Source organism: Heterodontus francisci, unplaced genomic scaffold (genome assembly GCF_036365525.1).
Source record: "Heterodontus francisci isolate sHetFra1 unplaced genomic scaffold, sHetFra1.hap1 HAP1_SCAFFOLD_1081, whole genome shotgun sequence".
NCBI classification, from domain to species: domain Eukaryota; kingdom Metazoa; phylum Chordata; class Chondrichthyes; order Heterodontiformes; family Heterodontidae; genus Heterodontus; species Heterodontus francisci.
The window spans coordinates 133,122-149,937 of record NW_027141461.1 but is presented as its reverse complement, the minus strand read 5'-3'; the positions used below and the strand labels follow the sequence as shown (position 1 = coordinate 149,937).

At 55.8% G+C, this 16,816-nt stretch overlaps 1 protein-coding gene across 1 annotated transcript in view; it reads left to right on the top strand.

The window, feature by feature from the left end:
* The window catches only part of LOC137363792 (inactive carboxypeptidase-like protein X2), a gene marked incomplete at its 3' end in the record, with an annotated part of 161,191 nt that overhangs the window by 23,941 nt on the left and 120,434 nt on the right, over positions 1-16,816 (top strand). The window lies entirely within an intron of this gene.

Sequence of the window (16,816 nt, the reverse complement as noted above, 5' to 3'; positions counted from 1 at the left end):
ATCCAACTCCCCCCACACACACTGTACCCCATCCAACTCCCCAATACACACTGTACCCCATCCAACTCCCCCACACACACTGTACCACATCCAAATCCCCCACACACACTGTACCCCATCCAACTCCCCCACACACACTGTACCCCATCCAACTCCCCAATACACACTGTACCACATCCAACTCCCCAATACACACTGTACCCCATCCAACTCCCCCACACACACTGTACCCCATCCAACTCCCCCATACACACTGTACCCCATCCAACTCCCCAATACGCACTGTACCCCATTCAACTCCCCAATACACACTGTACCTCATCCATCTCCCCCCACACACACTGTACCCCATCCAACACCCCCACACACACTGTACCCCAGCCAACTCCCCAATACACACTGTACCCCATCCAACTCCCCCATACACACTGTACCTCATCCAACTCCCCCACACACACTGTACCCCATCCAACTCCCCAATACACACTGTACCCCATCCAACTCCCCAATACACACTGTACCCCATCCAACTCCCCCACACACACTGTACCCCATCCAACACCCCCACACACACTGTACCCCATCCAACTCCCCAATTCACACTGTACCCCATCCAACTCCCCAATACACACTGTACCCCATCCAACTCCCCCACACACACTGTACCCCATCCAACACCTCCACACACACTGTACCCCATCCAACTCTCCCCACACACACTGTACCTCATCCAACTCCCCCACACACACTGTACCTCATCCAACTCCCCCCACTCACACTGTACCCCATCCAACACCCCCACACACACTGTACCTCATCCAACTCCCCCACACACACTGTACCCCATCCAACTCCCCCATACACACTGTACCCCATCCAACTCTCCCCACACACACTGTACCCCATCCAACTCCCCAATACACACTGTACCCCATCCAACTCCCCCCACACACACTGTACCCCATCCAACTCCCCAATACACACTGTACCCCATCCAACTCCCCCCACACACACTGTACCCCATCCAACTCCCCAATACACACTGTACCCCATCCAACTCCCCCCACACACACTGTACATCATACAACTCCCCCCACACACACTGTACCCCATCCAACACCCCCACGCACACTGTACCCCATCCAACTCCCCCCACACACACTGTACCCCATCCAACTCCCCCACACACACTGTACCCCATCCAACTCCCCAATACACACTGTACCCCATCCAACTCTCCCCACACACACTGTACCTCATCCAACTCCCCCCACACACACTGTACCCCATCCAACACCCCCACACACACTGTACCCCATCCAACTCCCCCCACACACACTGTACCCCATCCAACTCCCCCACACACACTGTACCCCATCCAACTCCCCAATACACACTGTACCCCATCCAACTCCCCCACACACACTGTACCCCATCCAACTGCCCCACACACACTGTACCTCATCCAACTCCCCCACACACACTGTACCTCATCCAACTCCCCCCACACACACTGTACCTCATCCAACTCCCCCACACACACTGTACCCCATCCAACTCCCCCACACACACTGTACCCCATCGAACTCCCCCACACACACTGTACCACATCCAAATCCCCCACACACACTGTACCCCATCCAACTCCCCCACACACACTGTACCCGATCCAACACCCCCATACACACTGTACCCCTCCACCTCCCCCATACACACAAATTGTAAACCATGCAATTCCCCCATACACACTGTACCCCATTCAACTCTCAACACAGGCCCTGTACCTCATCCAACTCCCCCCACACACTGTACCCCATCCAACTCCCCCACACACACTGTACCTCATCCAACATCCCCACACACACTGTACCTCATCCAACTCCCCCATACACACTGTACCTCATCCTACTCCCCCACACACACTGTACCCCATCCAACTCCCCCATACACACTGTACCCCATCCAACTCCCCCACACACACTGTACCTCATCCAACTCCCCCCACACACACTGTACCCCATCCAACTCCCCCACACACACTGTACCTCATCCAACTCCCCCACACACACTGTACCCATCCAACTCCCCCACACACACTGTACCTCATCCAACTCCCCCACACACACTGTACCTCATCCAACTCCCCCACACACACTGTACCCCATCCAACTCCCCCATACACACTGTACCCCATCCAACTCCCCCATACACACTGTACCCCATCCAACTCCCCCATACACACTGTACCCCATCCAACTCCCCCACACACACTGTACCCCATCCAACTCCCCCACACACACTGTACCCCATCCAACTCCCCCATACACACTGTACCCCATCCAACTCCCCCAAACACACTGTACCCTATCCAACTCCCCGATACACTCTGTACCCCATCCAACTCCCCCATACACACTGTACCCCATCCAACTCCCCGATACACTCTGTACCCCATCCTACTCCCCCATACACACTGTACCCCATCCAACTCCCCGATACACTCTGTCCCCCATCCAACTCCCCCAGAGACACTGTACCCCACCCAACTCCCCCATACACAATGGTCCCCATCCAACTCCCCCAGACACACTGTACCCCATCCAACTCCCCCATACACACTGAACCTCATCCAACTCTCCATACACACTGTACCCCATCCAACTCCCCCATACACACTGTCCCCCATCCAACTCCCCCAGAGACACTGTACCCCACCCAACTCCCCCATACACACTGTACCCCATCCAACTCCCCCAGAGACACTGTACCCCGCCCAACTCCCCCATACACAATGTACCCCATCCAACTCCCCCCAACACACTGTGCCCCATCCAACTCCCCCATTCACACTGAACCTCATCCAACTCCCCATACACACTGTACCCCATCCAACTCCCCCAGACACAATGTTCCCCATCCAACTCCCCCACACACAATTTACCCCATCCAACTCCCCCATACACACTGTACCTCATCCAACTCTCCCCACACACACTGTACCCCATCCAACTCTCCCACACACACTGTACCCCATCCAACTCCCCCATACACACTGTACCCCATCCAATTCCCCCCACACACACTGTACCTCATCCAACTCCCCCCACACACACTGTACCCCATCCAACACCCCCACACACACTGTACCTCATCCAACTCCCCCACACACACTGTACCCCATCCAACTCCCCCATACACACTGTACCTCATCCAACTCCTCCCATACACACTGTACCCCATCCAACTCCCCAATACACACTGTACCCCATCCAACTCCCCCACACACACTGTACCTCATCCAACTCCCCCCACACACACTGTACCCCATCCAACTCCCCCATACACACTGTACCCCATCCAACTCCCCGATACACACTGTACTCCATCCAACACCCCCACACACACTGTACCCCATCCAACTCCCCCCACACAGACTGTACCCCATCCAACACCCCCACACACACTGTACCCCATCCAACTCCCCCGACACACACTGTACCCCATCCAACACCCCCACACACACTGTACCCCATCCAACTCTCCCCACACACTCTGTACCCCATCCAACTCCCCCCACACACACTGTACCTCATCCAACATCCCCATACACACTGTACCCCATCCAACTCCCCCCACACACACTGTACCTCATCCAACATCCCCATACACACTGTACCCCATCCAACTCCCCCCACACACACTGTACCTCATCCAACTCCCCCACACACACTGTGCTCCATCCAACTCCCCCACACACACTCTACCCCATCCAACTCCCCCCACACACACTGTACCTCATCCAACTCCCCCACACACACTGTACCTTATCCAACTCCCCCCATACACACTGTACCCCATCCAACTCCCCCCATACACACTGTACCCCATCCAACTCCCCCCATACACACTGTACTCCATCCAACTCCCCCACACACACTGTACCCCATCCAACTCCCCCATACACACTGTACCCCATTCAACTCTCAACACAGGTCCTGTACCTCATCCAACATCCCCATACACACTGTACCTCATCCAACTCCCCCACACTCACTGTACCCCATCCAACTCCCCCACACACACTGTACCCCATCCAACTCCCCCACACACACTGTACCTCATCCAACTCCCCCACACACACTGTACCCCATCCAACTCCCCCATACACACTGTACCCCATCCAACTCCCCGATACACACTGTACCCCATCCAACAACCCCACACACACTGTACCCCATCCAACTCCCCCCACACACACTGTACCCCATCCAACTCCCCCATACACACTGTACCCCATCCAACTCCCCGATACACACTGTACCCCATCCAACAACCCCACACACACTGTACCCCATCCAACTCCCCGACACACACTGTACCTCATCCAACTCCCCCACACACACTGTACCTCATCCAACTCCCCCACACACACTGTACCTCATCCAACTCCCCCACACACACTGTACCTCATCCAACTCCCCCACACACACCGTACCTCATCCAACTCCCCCCATACACACTGTACCCCATCCAACTCCCCCACACGCACTGTACCCCATCCAACTCCCCCATACACACTGTACCCCATCCAACTCCCCCAAACACACTGTACCCTATCCAACTCCCCGATACACTCTGTACCCCATCCAACTCCCCCATACACACTGTACCCCATCCAACTCCCCGATACACTCTGTACCCCATCCTACTCCCCCATACACACTGTACCCCATCCAACTCCCCGATACACTCTGTCCCCCATCCAACTCCCCCAGAGACACTGTACCCCACCCAACTCCCCCATACACAATGGACCCCATCCAACTCCCCCAGACACACTGTACCCCATCCAACTCCCCCATACACACTGAACCTCATCCAACTCTTCATACACACTGTACCCCATCCAACTCCCCCATACACACTGTCCCCCATCCAACTCCCCCAGAGACACTGTACCCCACCCAACTCCCCCATACACACTGTACCCCATCCAACTCCCCCAAAGACACTGTACCCCGCCCAACTCCCCCATACACAATGTACCCCATCCAACTCCCCCCAACACACTGTGCCCCATCTAACTCCCCCATTCACACTGAACCTCATCCAACTCCCCATACACACTGTACCCCATCCAACTCCCCCACACACAATGTTCCCCATCCAACTCCCCCACACACAATTTACCCCATCCAACTCCCCCATACACACTGTACCTCATCCAACTCTCCCCACACACACTGTACCCCATCCAACTCTCCCACACACACTGTACCCCATCCAACTCCCCCATACACACTGTACCCCATCCAACTCCCCAATACACACTGTACCCCATCCAACTCCCCCCACACACACTGTACCCCATCCAACTCCCCAATACACACTGTACCCCATCCAACTCCCCCCACACACACTGTACATCATACAACTCCCCCCACACACACTGTACCCCATCCAACTCCCCCACACACACTGTACCCCATCCAACTCCCCAAGACACACTGTACCTCATCCAACTCCCCCCACACACACTGTACCCCATCCAACACCCCCACACACACTGTACCCCATCCAACTCCCCCCACACACACTGTACCCCATCCAACTCCCCCCACACACACTGTACCCCATCCAACACCCCCACACACACTGTACCCCATCCAACTCCCCCATTCACACTGAACCTCATCCAACTCCCCATACACACTGTACCCCATCCAACTCCCCCACACACAATGTTCCCCATCCAACTCCCCCACACACAATTTACCCCATCCAACTCCCCCATACACACTGTACCTCATCCAACTCTCCCCACACACACTGTACCCCATCCAACTCTCCCACACACACTGTACCCCATCCAACTCCCCCATACACACTGTGCCCCATCCAACTCCCCAATACACACTGTACCCCATCCAACTCCCCCCACACACACTGTACCCCATCCAACTCCCCAATACACACTGTACCCCATCCAACTCCCCCCACACACACTGTACATCATACAACTCCCCCCACACACACTGTACCCCATCCAACTCCCCCACACACACTGTACCCCATCCAACTCCCCAAGACACACTGTACCTCATCCAACTCCCCCCACACACACTGTACCCCATCCAACACCCCCACACACACTGTACCCCATCCAACTCCCCCCACACACACTGTACCCCATCCAACTCCCCCACACACACTGTACCCCATCCAACTCCCCAATACACACTGTACCCCATCCAACTCCCCCACACACACTGTACCCCATCCAACTCCCCCACACACACTGTACCTCATCCAACTCCCCCACACACACTGTAACTCATCCAACTCCCCCCACACACACTGTACCTCATCCAACTCCCCCACACACACTGTACCCCATCCAACTCCCCCACACACACTGTACCCCATCCAACTCCCCCACACACACTGTACCACATCCAAATCCCCCACACACACTGTACCCCATCCAACTCCCCCACACACACTGTACCCGATCCAACACCCCCATACACACTGTACCCCTCCACCTCCCCCATACACACAAATTGTAAACCATGCAATTCCCCCATACACACTGTACCCCATTCAACTCTCAACACAGGCCCTGTACCTCATCCAACTCCCCCCACACACTGTACCCCATCCAACTCCCCCACACACACTGTACCTCATCCAACATCCCCATACACACTGTACCTCATCCAACTCCCCCATACACACTGTACCTCATCCAACTCCCCCACACACACTGTACCCCATCCAACTCCCCCATACACACTGTACCCCATCCAACTCCCCCACACACACTGTACCTCATCCAACTCCCCCCACACACACTGTACCCCATCCAACTCCCCCACACACACTGTACCTCATCCAACTCCCCCACACACACTGTACCCATCCAACTCCCCCACACACACTGTACCTCATCCAACTCCCCCACACACACTGTACCTCATCCAACTCCCCCACACACACTGTACCTCATCCAACTCCCCCACACACACCGTACCTCATCCAACTCCCCCCATACACACTGTACCCCATCCAACTCCCCCACACACACTGGACCCCATCCAACTCCCCCACACACACTGTACCCCATCCAACTCCCCCAAACACACTGTACCCTATCCAACTCCCCGATACACTCTGTACCCCATCCAACTCCCCCCATACACACTGTACCCCATCCAACTCCCCCCATACACACTGTACCCCATCCAACTCCCCCCATACACACTGTACTCCATCCAACTCCCCCCATACACACTGTACCCCATCCAACTCCCCAATACACACTGTACCCCATCCAACTCCCCCACACACACTGTACCTCATCCAACTCCCCCCACACACACTGTACCTCATCCAACTCCCCCCACACACACTGTACCCCATCCAACTCCCCCACACACACCGTACCTCATCCAACTCCCCCCATACACACTGTACCCCATCCAACTCCCCCACACACACTGTACCCCATCCAACTCCCCCACACAAACTGTACCCCATCCAACTCCCCCAAACACACTGTACCCCATCCAACTCTCCCACACACACTGTACCCCATCCAACTCCCCCATACACACTGTACCCCATCCAATTCCCCCCACACACACTGTACCTCATCCAACTCCCCCCACACACACTGTACCCCATCCAACACCCCCACACACACTGTACCTCATCCAACTCCCCCCACACACACTGTACCCCATCCAACTCCCCCATACACTCTGTATCTCATCCAACTCCTCCCATACACACTGTACCCCATCCAACTCCCCAATACACACTGTACCCCATCCAACTCCCCCACACACACTGTACCTCATCCAACTCCCCCCACACACACTGTACCCCATCCAACTCCCCCATACACACTGTACCCCATCCAACTCCCCGATACACACTGTACTCCATCCAACACCCCCACACACACTGTACCCCATCCAACTCCCCCCACACACACTGTACCCCATCCAACACCCCCACACACACTGTACCCCATCCAACTCCCCCGACACACACTGTACCCCATCCAACACCCCCACACACACTGTACCCCATCCAACTCTCCCCACACACACTGTACCCCATCCAACTCCCCCCACACACACTGTACCTCATCCAACATCCCCATACACACTGTACCCCATCCAACTCCCCCCACACACACTGTACCTCATCCAACATCCCCATACACACTGTTCCCCATCCAGCTCCCCCCACACACACTGTACCTCATTCAACTCCCCCATGCACACTGTGCTCCATCCAACTCCCCCACACACACTGTACCCCATCCAACTCCCCCCACACACACTGTACCTCATCCAACTCCCCCACACACACTGTACCTTATCCAACTCCCCCCATACACACTCTACCCCATCCAACTCCCCCCATACACACTGTACCCCATCCAACTCCCCCCATACACACTGTACTCCATCCAACTCCCCCCATACACACTGTACCCCATCCAACTCCCCAATACACACTGTACCCCATCCAACTCCCCCCACACACACTGTACCTCATCCAACTCCCCCCACACACACTGTACCTCATCCAACTCCCCCCACACACACTGTACCCCATCCAACTCCCCCACACACACCGTACCTCATCCAACTCCCCCCACACACACTGTACCCCATCCAACTCCCCCACACACACTGTACCCCATCCAACTCCCCCACACACACTGTACCCCATCCAACTCCCCCAAACACACTGTACCCTATCCAACTCCCCGATACACTCTGTACCCCATCCAACTCCCCCATACACACTGTACCCCATCCAACTCCCCGATACACTCTGTACCCCATCCTACTCCCCCATACACACTGTACCCCATCCAACTCCCCGAGACACTCTGTCCCCCATCCAACTCCCCCAGAGACACTGTACCCCACCCAACTCCCCCATACACAATGGACCCCATCCAACTCCCCCAGACACACTGTCCCCCATCCAACTCCCCCAGAGACACTGTACCCCACCCAACTCCCCCATACACACTGTACCCCATCCAACTCCCCCAAAGACACTGTACCCCGCCCAACTCCCCCATACACAATGTACCCCATCCAACTCCCCCCAACACACTGTGCCCCATCTAACTCCCCCATTCACACTGAACCTCATCCAACTCCCCATACACACTGTACCCCATCCAACTCCCCCACACACAATGTTCCCCATCCAACTCCCCCACACACAATTTACCCCATCCAACTCCCCCATACACACTGTACCTCATCCAACTCTCCCCACACACACTGTACCCCATCCAACTCTCCCACACACACTGTACCCCATCCAACTCCCCCATACACACTGTACCCCATCCAACTCCCCAATACACACTGTACCCCATCCAACTCCCCCCACACACACTGTACCCCATCCAACTCCCCAATACACACTGTACCCCATCCAACTCCCCCCACACACACTGTACATCATACAACTCCCCCCACACACACTGTACCCCATCCAACTCCCCCACACACACTGTACCCCATCCAACTCCCCAAGACACACTGTACCTCATCCAACTCCCCCCACACACACTGTACCCCATCCAACACCCCCACACACACTGTACCCCATCCAACTCCCCCCACACACACTGTACCCCATCCAACTCCCCCCACACACACTGTACCCCATCCAACACCCCCACACACACTGTACCCCATCCAACTCCCCCATTCACACTGAACCTCATCCAACTCCCCATACACACTGTACCCCATCCAACTCCCCCACACACAATGTTCCCCATCCAACTCCCCCACACACAATTTACCCCATCCAACTCCCCCATACACACTGTACCTCATCCAACTCTCCCCACACACACTGTACCCCATCCAACTCTCCCACACACACTGTACCCCATCCAACTCCCCCATACACACTGTGCCCCATCCAACTCCCCAATACACACTGTACCCCATCCAACTCCCCCCACACACACTGTACCCCATCCAACTCCCCAATACACACTGTACCCCATCCAACTCCCCCCACACACACTGTACATCATACAACTCCCCCCACACACACTGTACCCCATCCAACTCCCCCACACACACTGTACCCCATCCAACTCCCCAAGACACACTGTACCTCATCCAACTCCCCCCACACACACTGTACCCCATCCAACACCCCCACACACACTGTACCCCATCCAACTCCCCCCACACACACTGTACCCCATCCAACTCCCCCACACACACTGTACCCCATCCAACTCCCCAATACACACTGTACCCCATCCAACTCCCCCACACACACTGTACCCCATCCAACTCCCCCACACACACTGTACCTCATCCAACTCCCCCACACACACTGTAACTCATCCAACTCCCCCCACACACACTGTACCTCATCCAACTCCCCCACACACACTGTACCCCATCCAACTCCCCCACACACACTGTACCCCATCCAACTCCCCCACACACACTGTACCACATCCAAATCCCCCACACACACTGTACCCCATCCAACTCCCCCACACACACTGTACCCGATCCAACACCCCCATACACACTGTACCCCTCCACCTCCCCCATACACACAAATTGTAAACCATGCAATTCCCCCATACACACTGTACCCCATTCAACTCTCAACACAGGCCCTGTACCTCATCCAACTCCCCCCACACACTGTACCCCATCCAACTCCCCCACACACACTGTACCTCATCCAACATCCCCATACACACTGTACCTCATCCAACTCCCCCATACACACTGTACCTCATCCAACTCCCCCACACACACTGTACCCCATCCAACTCCCCCATACACACTGTACCCCATCCAACTCCCCCACACACACTGTACCTCATCCAACTCCCCCCACACACACTGTACCCCATCCAACTCCCCCACACACACTGTACCTCATCCAACTCCCCCACACACACTGTACCCATCCAACTCCCCCACACACACTGTACCTCATCCAACTCCCCCACACACACTGTACCTCATCCAACTCCCCCACACACACTGTACCTCATCCAACTCCCCCACACACACCGTACCTCATCCAACTCCCCCCATACACACTGTACCCCATCCAACTCCCCCACACACACTGGACCCCATCCAACTCCCCCACACACACTGTACCCCATCCAACTCCCCCAAACACACTGTACCCTATCCAACTCCCCGATACACTCTGTACCCCATCCAACTCCCCCCATACACACTGTACCCCATCCAACTCCCCCCATACACACTGTACCCCATCCAACTCCCCCCATACACACTGTACTCCATCCAACTCCCCCCATACACACTGTACCCCATCCAACTCCCCAATACACACTGTACCCCATCCAACTCCCCCACACACACTGTACCTCATCCAACTCCCCCCACACACACTGTACCTCATCCAACTCCCCCCACACACACTGTACCCCATCCAACTCCCCCACACACACCGTACCTCATCCAACTCCCCCCATACACACTGTACCCCATCCAACTCCCCCACACACACTGTACCCCATCCAACTCCCCCACACAAACTGTACCCCATCCAACTCCCCCAAACACACTGTACCCCATCCAACTCTCCCACACACACTGTACCCCATCCAACTCCCCCATACACACTGTACCCCATCCAATTCCCCCCACACACACTGTACCTCATCCAACTCCCCCCACACACACTGTACCCCATCCAACACCCCCACACACACTGTACCTCATCCAACTCCCCCCACACACACTGTACCCCATCCAACTCCCCCATACACTCTGTATCTCATCCAACTCCTCCCATACACACTGTACCCCATCCAACTCCCCAATACACACTGTACCCCATCCAACTCCCCCACACACACTGTACCTCATCCAACTCCCCCCACACACACTGTACCCCATCCAACTCCCCCATACACACTGTACCCCATCCAACTCCCCGATACACACTGTACTCCATCCAACACCCCCACACACACTGTACCCCATCCAACTCCCCCCACACACACTGTACCCCATCCAACACCCCCACACACACTGTACCCCATCCAACTCCCCCGACACACACTGTACCCCATCCAACACCCCCACACACACTGTACCCCATCCAACTCTCCCCACACACACTGTACCCCATCCAACTCCCCCCACACACACTGTACCTCATCCAACATCCCCATACACACTGTACCCCATCCAACTCCCCCCACACACACTGTACCTCATCCAACATCCCCATACACACTGTTCCCCATCCAGCTCCCCCCACACACACTGTACCTCATTCAACTCCCCCATGCACACTGTGCTCCATCCAACTCCCCCACACACACTGTACCCCATCCAACTCCCCCCACACACACTGTACCTCATCCAACTCCCCCACACACACTGTACCTTATCCAACTCCCCCCATACACACTCTACCCCATCCAACTCCCCCCATACACACTGTACCCCATCCAACTCCCCCCATACACACTGTACTCCATCCAACTCCCCCCATACACACTGTACCCCATCCAACTCCCCAATACACACTGTACCCCATCCAACTCCCCCCACACACACTGTACCTCATCCAACTCCCCCCACACACACTGTACCTCATCCAACTCCCCCCACACACACTGTACCCCATCCAACTCCCCCACACACACCGTACCTCATCCAACTCCCCCCACACACACTGTACCCCATCCAACTCCCCCACACACACTGTACCCCATCCAACTCCCCCACACACACTGTACCCCATCCAACTCCCCCAAACACACTGTACCCTATCCAACTCCCCGATACACTCTGTACCCCATCCAACTCCCCCATACACACTGTACCCCATCCAACTCCCCGATACACTCTGTACCCCATCCTACTCCCCCATACACACTGTACCCCATCCAACTCCCCGAGACACTCTGTCCCCCATCCAACTCCCCCAGAGACACTGTACCCCACCCAACTCCCCCATACACAATGGACCCCATCCAACTCCCCCAGACACACTGTACCCCATCCAACTCCCCCATACACACTGAACCTCATCCAACTCTCCATACACACTGTACCCCATCCAACTCCCCCATACACACTGTCCCCCATCCAACTCCCCCAGAGACACTGTACCCCACCCAACTCCCCCATACACACTGTACCCCATCCAACTCCCCCAGAGACACTGTACCCCGCCCAACTCCCCCATACACAATGTACCCCATCCAACTCCCCCCAACACACTGTGCCCCATCCAACTCCCCCATTCACACTGAACCTCATCCAACTCCCCATACACACTGTACCCCATCCAACTCCCCCACACACAATGTTCCCCATCCAACTCCCCCACACACAATTTACCCCATCCAACTCCCCCATACACACTGTACCTCATCCAACTCTCCCCACACACACTGTACCCCATCCAACTCTCCCACACACACTGTACCCCATCCAACTCCCCCATACACACTGTACCCCATCCAATTCCCCCCACACACACTGTACCTCATCCAACTCCCCCCACACACACTGTACCCCATCCAACACCCCCACACACACTGTACCTCATCCAACTCCCCCCACACACACTGTACCCCATCCAACTCCCCCATACACACTGTACCTCATCCAACTCCTCCCATACACACTGTACCCCATCCAACTCCCCAATACACACTGTACCCCATCCAACTCCCCCACACACACTGTACCTCATCCAACTCCCCCCACACACACTGTACCCCATCCAACTCCCCCATACTCACTGTACCCCATCCAACTCCCCGATACACACTGTACTCCATCCAACACCCCCACACACACTGTACCCCATCCAACTCCCCCCACACACACTGTACCCCATCCAACACCCCCACACACACTGTACCCCATCCAACTCCCCCGACACACACTGTACCCCATCCAACACCCCCACACACACTGTACCCCATCCAACTCTCCCCACACACACTGTACCCCATCCAACTCCCCCCACACACACTGTACCTCATCCAACATCCCCATACACACTGTACCCCATCCAACTCCCCCCACACACACTGTACCTCATCCAACATCCCCATACACACTGTTCCCCATCCAACTCCCCCCACACACACTGTACCTCATCCAACTCCCCCATACACACTGTGCTCCATCCAACTCCCCCACACACACTGTACCCCATCCAACTCCCCCCACACACACTGTACCTCATCCAACTCCCCCACACACACTGTACCTTATCCAACTCCCCCCATACACACTGTTCCCCATCCAACTCCCCCCATACACACTGTACCCCATCCAACTCCCCCCATACACACTGTACTCCATCCAACTCCCCCCATACACACTGTACCCCATCCAACTCCCCAATACACACTGTACCCCATCCAACTCCCCCACACACACTGTACCTCATCCAACTCCCCCCACACACACTGTACCTCATCCAACTCCCCCCACACACACTGTACCCCATCCAACTCCCCCATACACACTGTACCCCATCCAACTCCCCGATACACACTGTACCCCATCCAACAACCCCACACACACTGTACCCCATCCAACTCCCCCCACACACACTGTACCCCATCCAACACCCCCATACACACTATACCCCATTCAACTCTCAACACAGGCCCTGTACCTCATCCAACATCCCCATACACACTGTACCTCATCCAACTCCCCCACACTCACTGTACCCCATCCAACTCCCCCACACACACTGTACCCCATCCAACTCCCCCACACACACTGTACCCCATCCAACTCCCCCATACACACTGTACCCCATCCAACAACCCCACACACACTGTACCCCATCCAACTCCCCCACACACACTGTACCTCATCCAACTCCCCCACACACACTGTACCTCATCCAACTCCCCCACACACACTGTACCTCATCCAACTCCCCCACACACACTGTACCTCATCCAACTCCCCCACACACACCGTACCTCATCCAACTCCCCCCATACACACTGTACCCCATCCAACTCCCCCACACACACTGTACCCCATCCAACTCCCCCATACACACTGTACCCCATCCAACTCCCCCAAACACACTGTACCCTATCCAACTCCCCGATACACGCTGTACCCCATCCAACTCCCCCATACACACTGTACCCCATCCAACTCCCCGATACACTCTGTACCCCATCCTACTCCCCCATACACACTGTACCCCATCCAACTCCCCGATACACTCTGTCCCCCATCCAACTCCCCCAGAGACACTGTACCCCACCCAACTCCCCCATACACAATGGACCCCATCCAACTCCCCCAGACACACTGTACCCCATCCAACTCCCCCATACACACTGAACCTCATCCAACTCTTCATACACACTGTACCCCATCCAACTCCCCCATACACACTGTCCCCCATCCAACTCCCCCAGAGACACTGTACCCCACCCAACTCCCCCATACACACTGTACCCCATCCAACTCCCCCAAAGACACTGTACCCCGCCCAACTCCCCCATACACAATGTACCCCATCCAACTCCCCCCAACACACTGTGCCCCATCTAACTCCCCCATTCACACTGAACCTCATCCAACTCCCCATACACACTGTGCCCCATCCAACTCCCCCACACACAATGTTCCCCATCCAACTCCCCCACACACAATTTACCCCATCCAACTCCCCCATACACACTGTACCTCATCCAACTCTCCCCACACACACTGTACCCCATCCAACTCTCCCACACACACTGTACCCCATCCAACTCCCCCATACACACTGTACCCCATCCAACTCCCCAATACACACTGTACCCCATCCAACTCCCCCCACACACACTGTACCCCATCCAACTCCCCAATACACACTGTACCCCATCCAACTCCCCCCACACACACTGTACATCATACAACTCCCCCCACACACACTGTACCCCATCCAACTCCCCCACACACACTGTACCCCATCCAACTCCCCAACACACACTACCTCATCCAACTCCCCCCACACACACTGTACCCCATCCAACACCCCCACACACACTGTACCCCATCCAACTCCCCCCACACACACTGTACCCCATCCAACTCCCCCACACACACTGTACCCCATACAACTCCCCAATACACACTGTACCCCATCCAACTCCCCCACACACACTGTACCCCATCCAACTCCCCCACACACACTGTACCTCATCCAACTCCCCCACACACACTGTAACTCATCCAACTCCCCCCACACACACTGTACCTCATCCAACTCCCCCACACACACTGTACCCCATCCAACTCCCCCACACACACTGTACCCCATCCAACTCCCCCACACACACTGTACCACATCCAAATCCCCCACACACACTGTACCCCATCCAACTCCCGCACACACACTGTACCCGATCCAACACCCCCATACACACTGTACCCCTCCACCTCCGCCATACACACAAATTGTAAACCATGCAATTCCCCCATACACACTGTACCCCATTCAACTCTCAACACAGGCCCTGTACCTCATCCAACTCCCCCCACACACTGTACCCCATCCAACTCCCCCACACACACTGTACCTCATCCAACATCCCCATACACACTGTACCTCATCCAACTCCCCCACACACACTGTACCCCATCCAACTCCCCCATACACACTGTACCCCATCCAACTCCCCCACACACACTGTGCCTCATCCAACTCCCCCCACACACACTGTACCCCATCCAACTCCCCCACACACACTGTA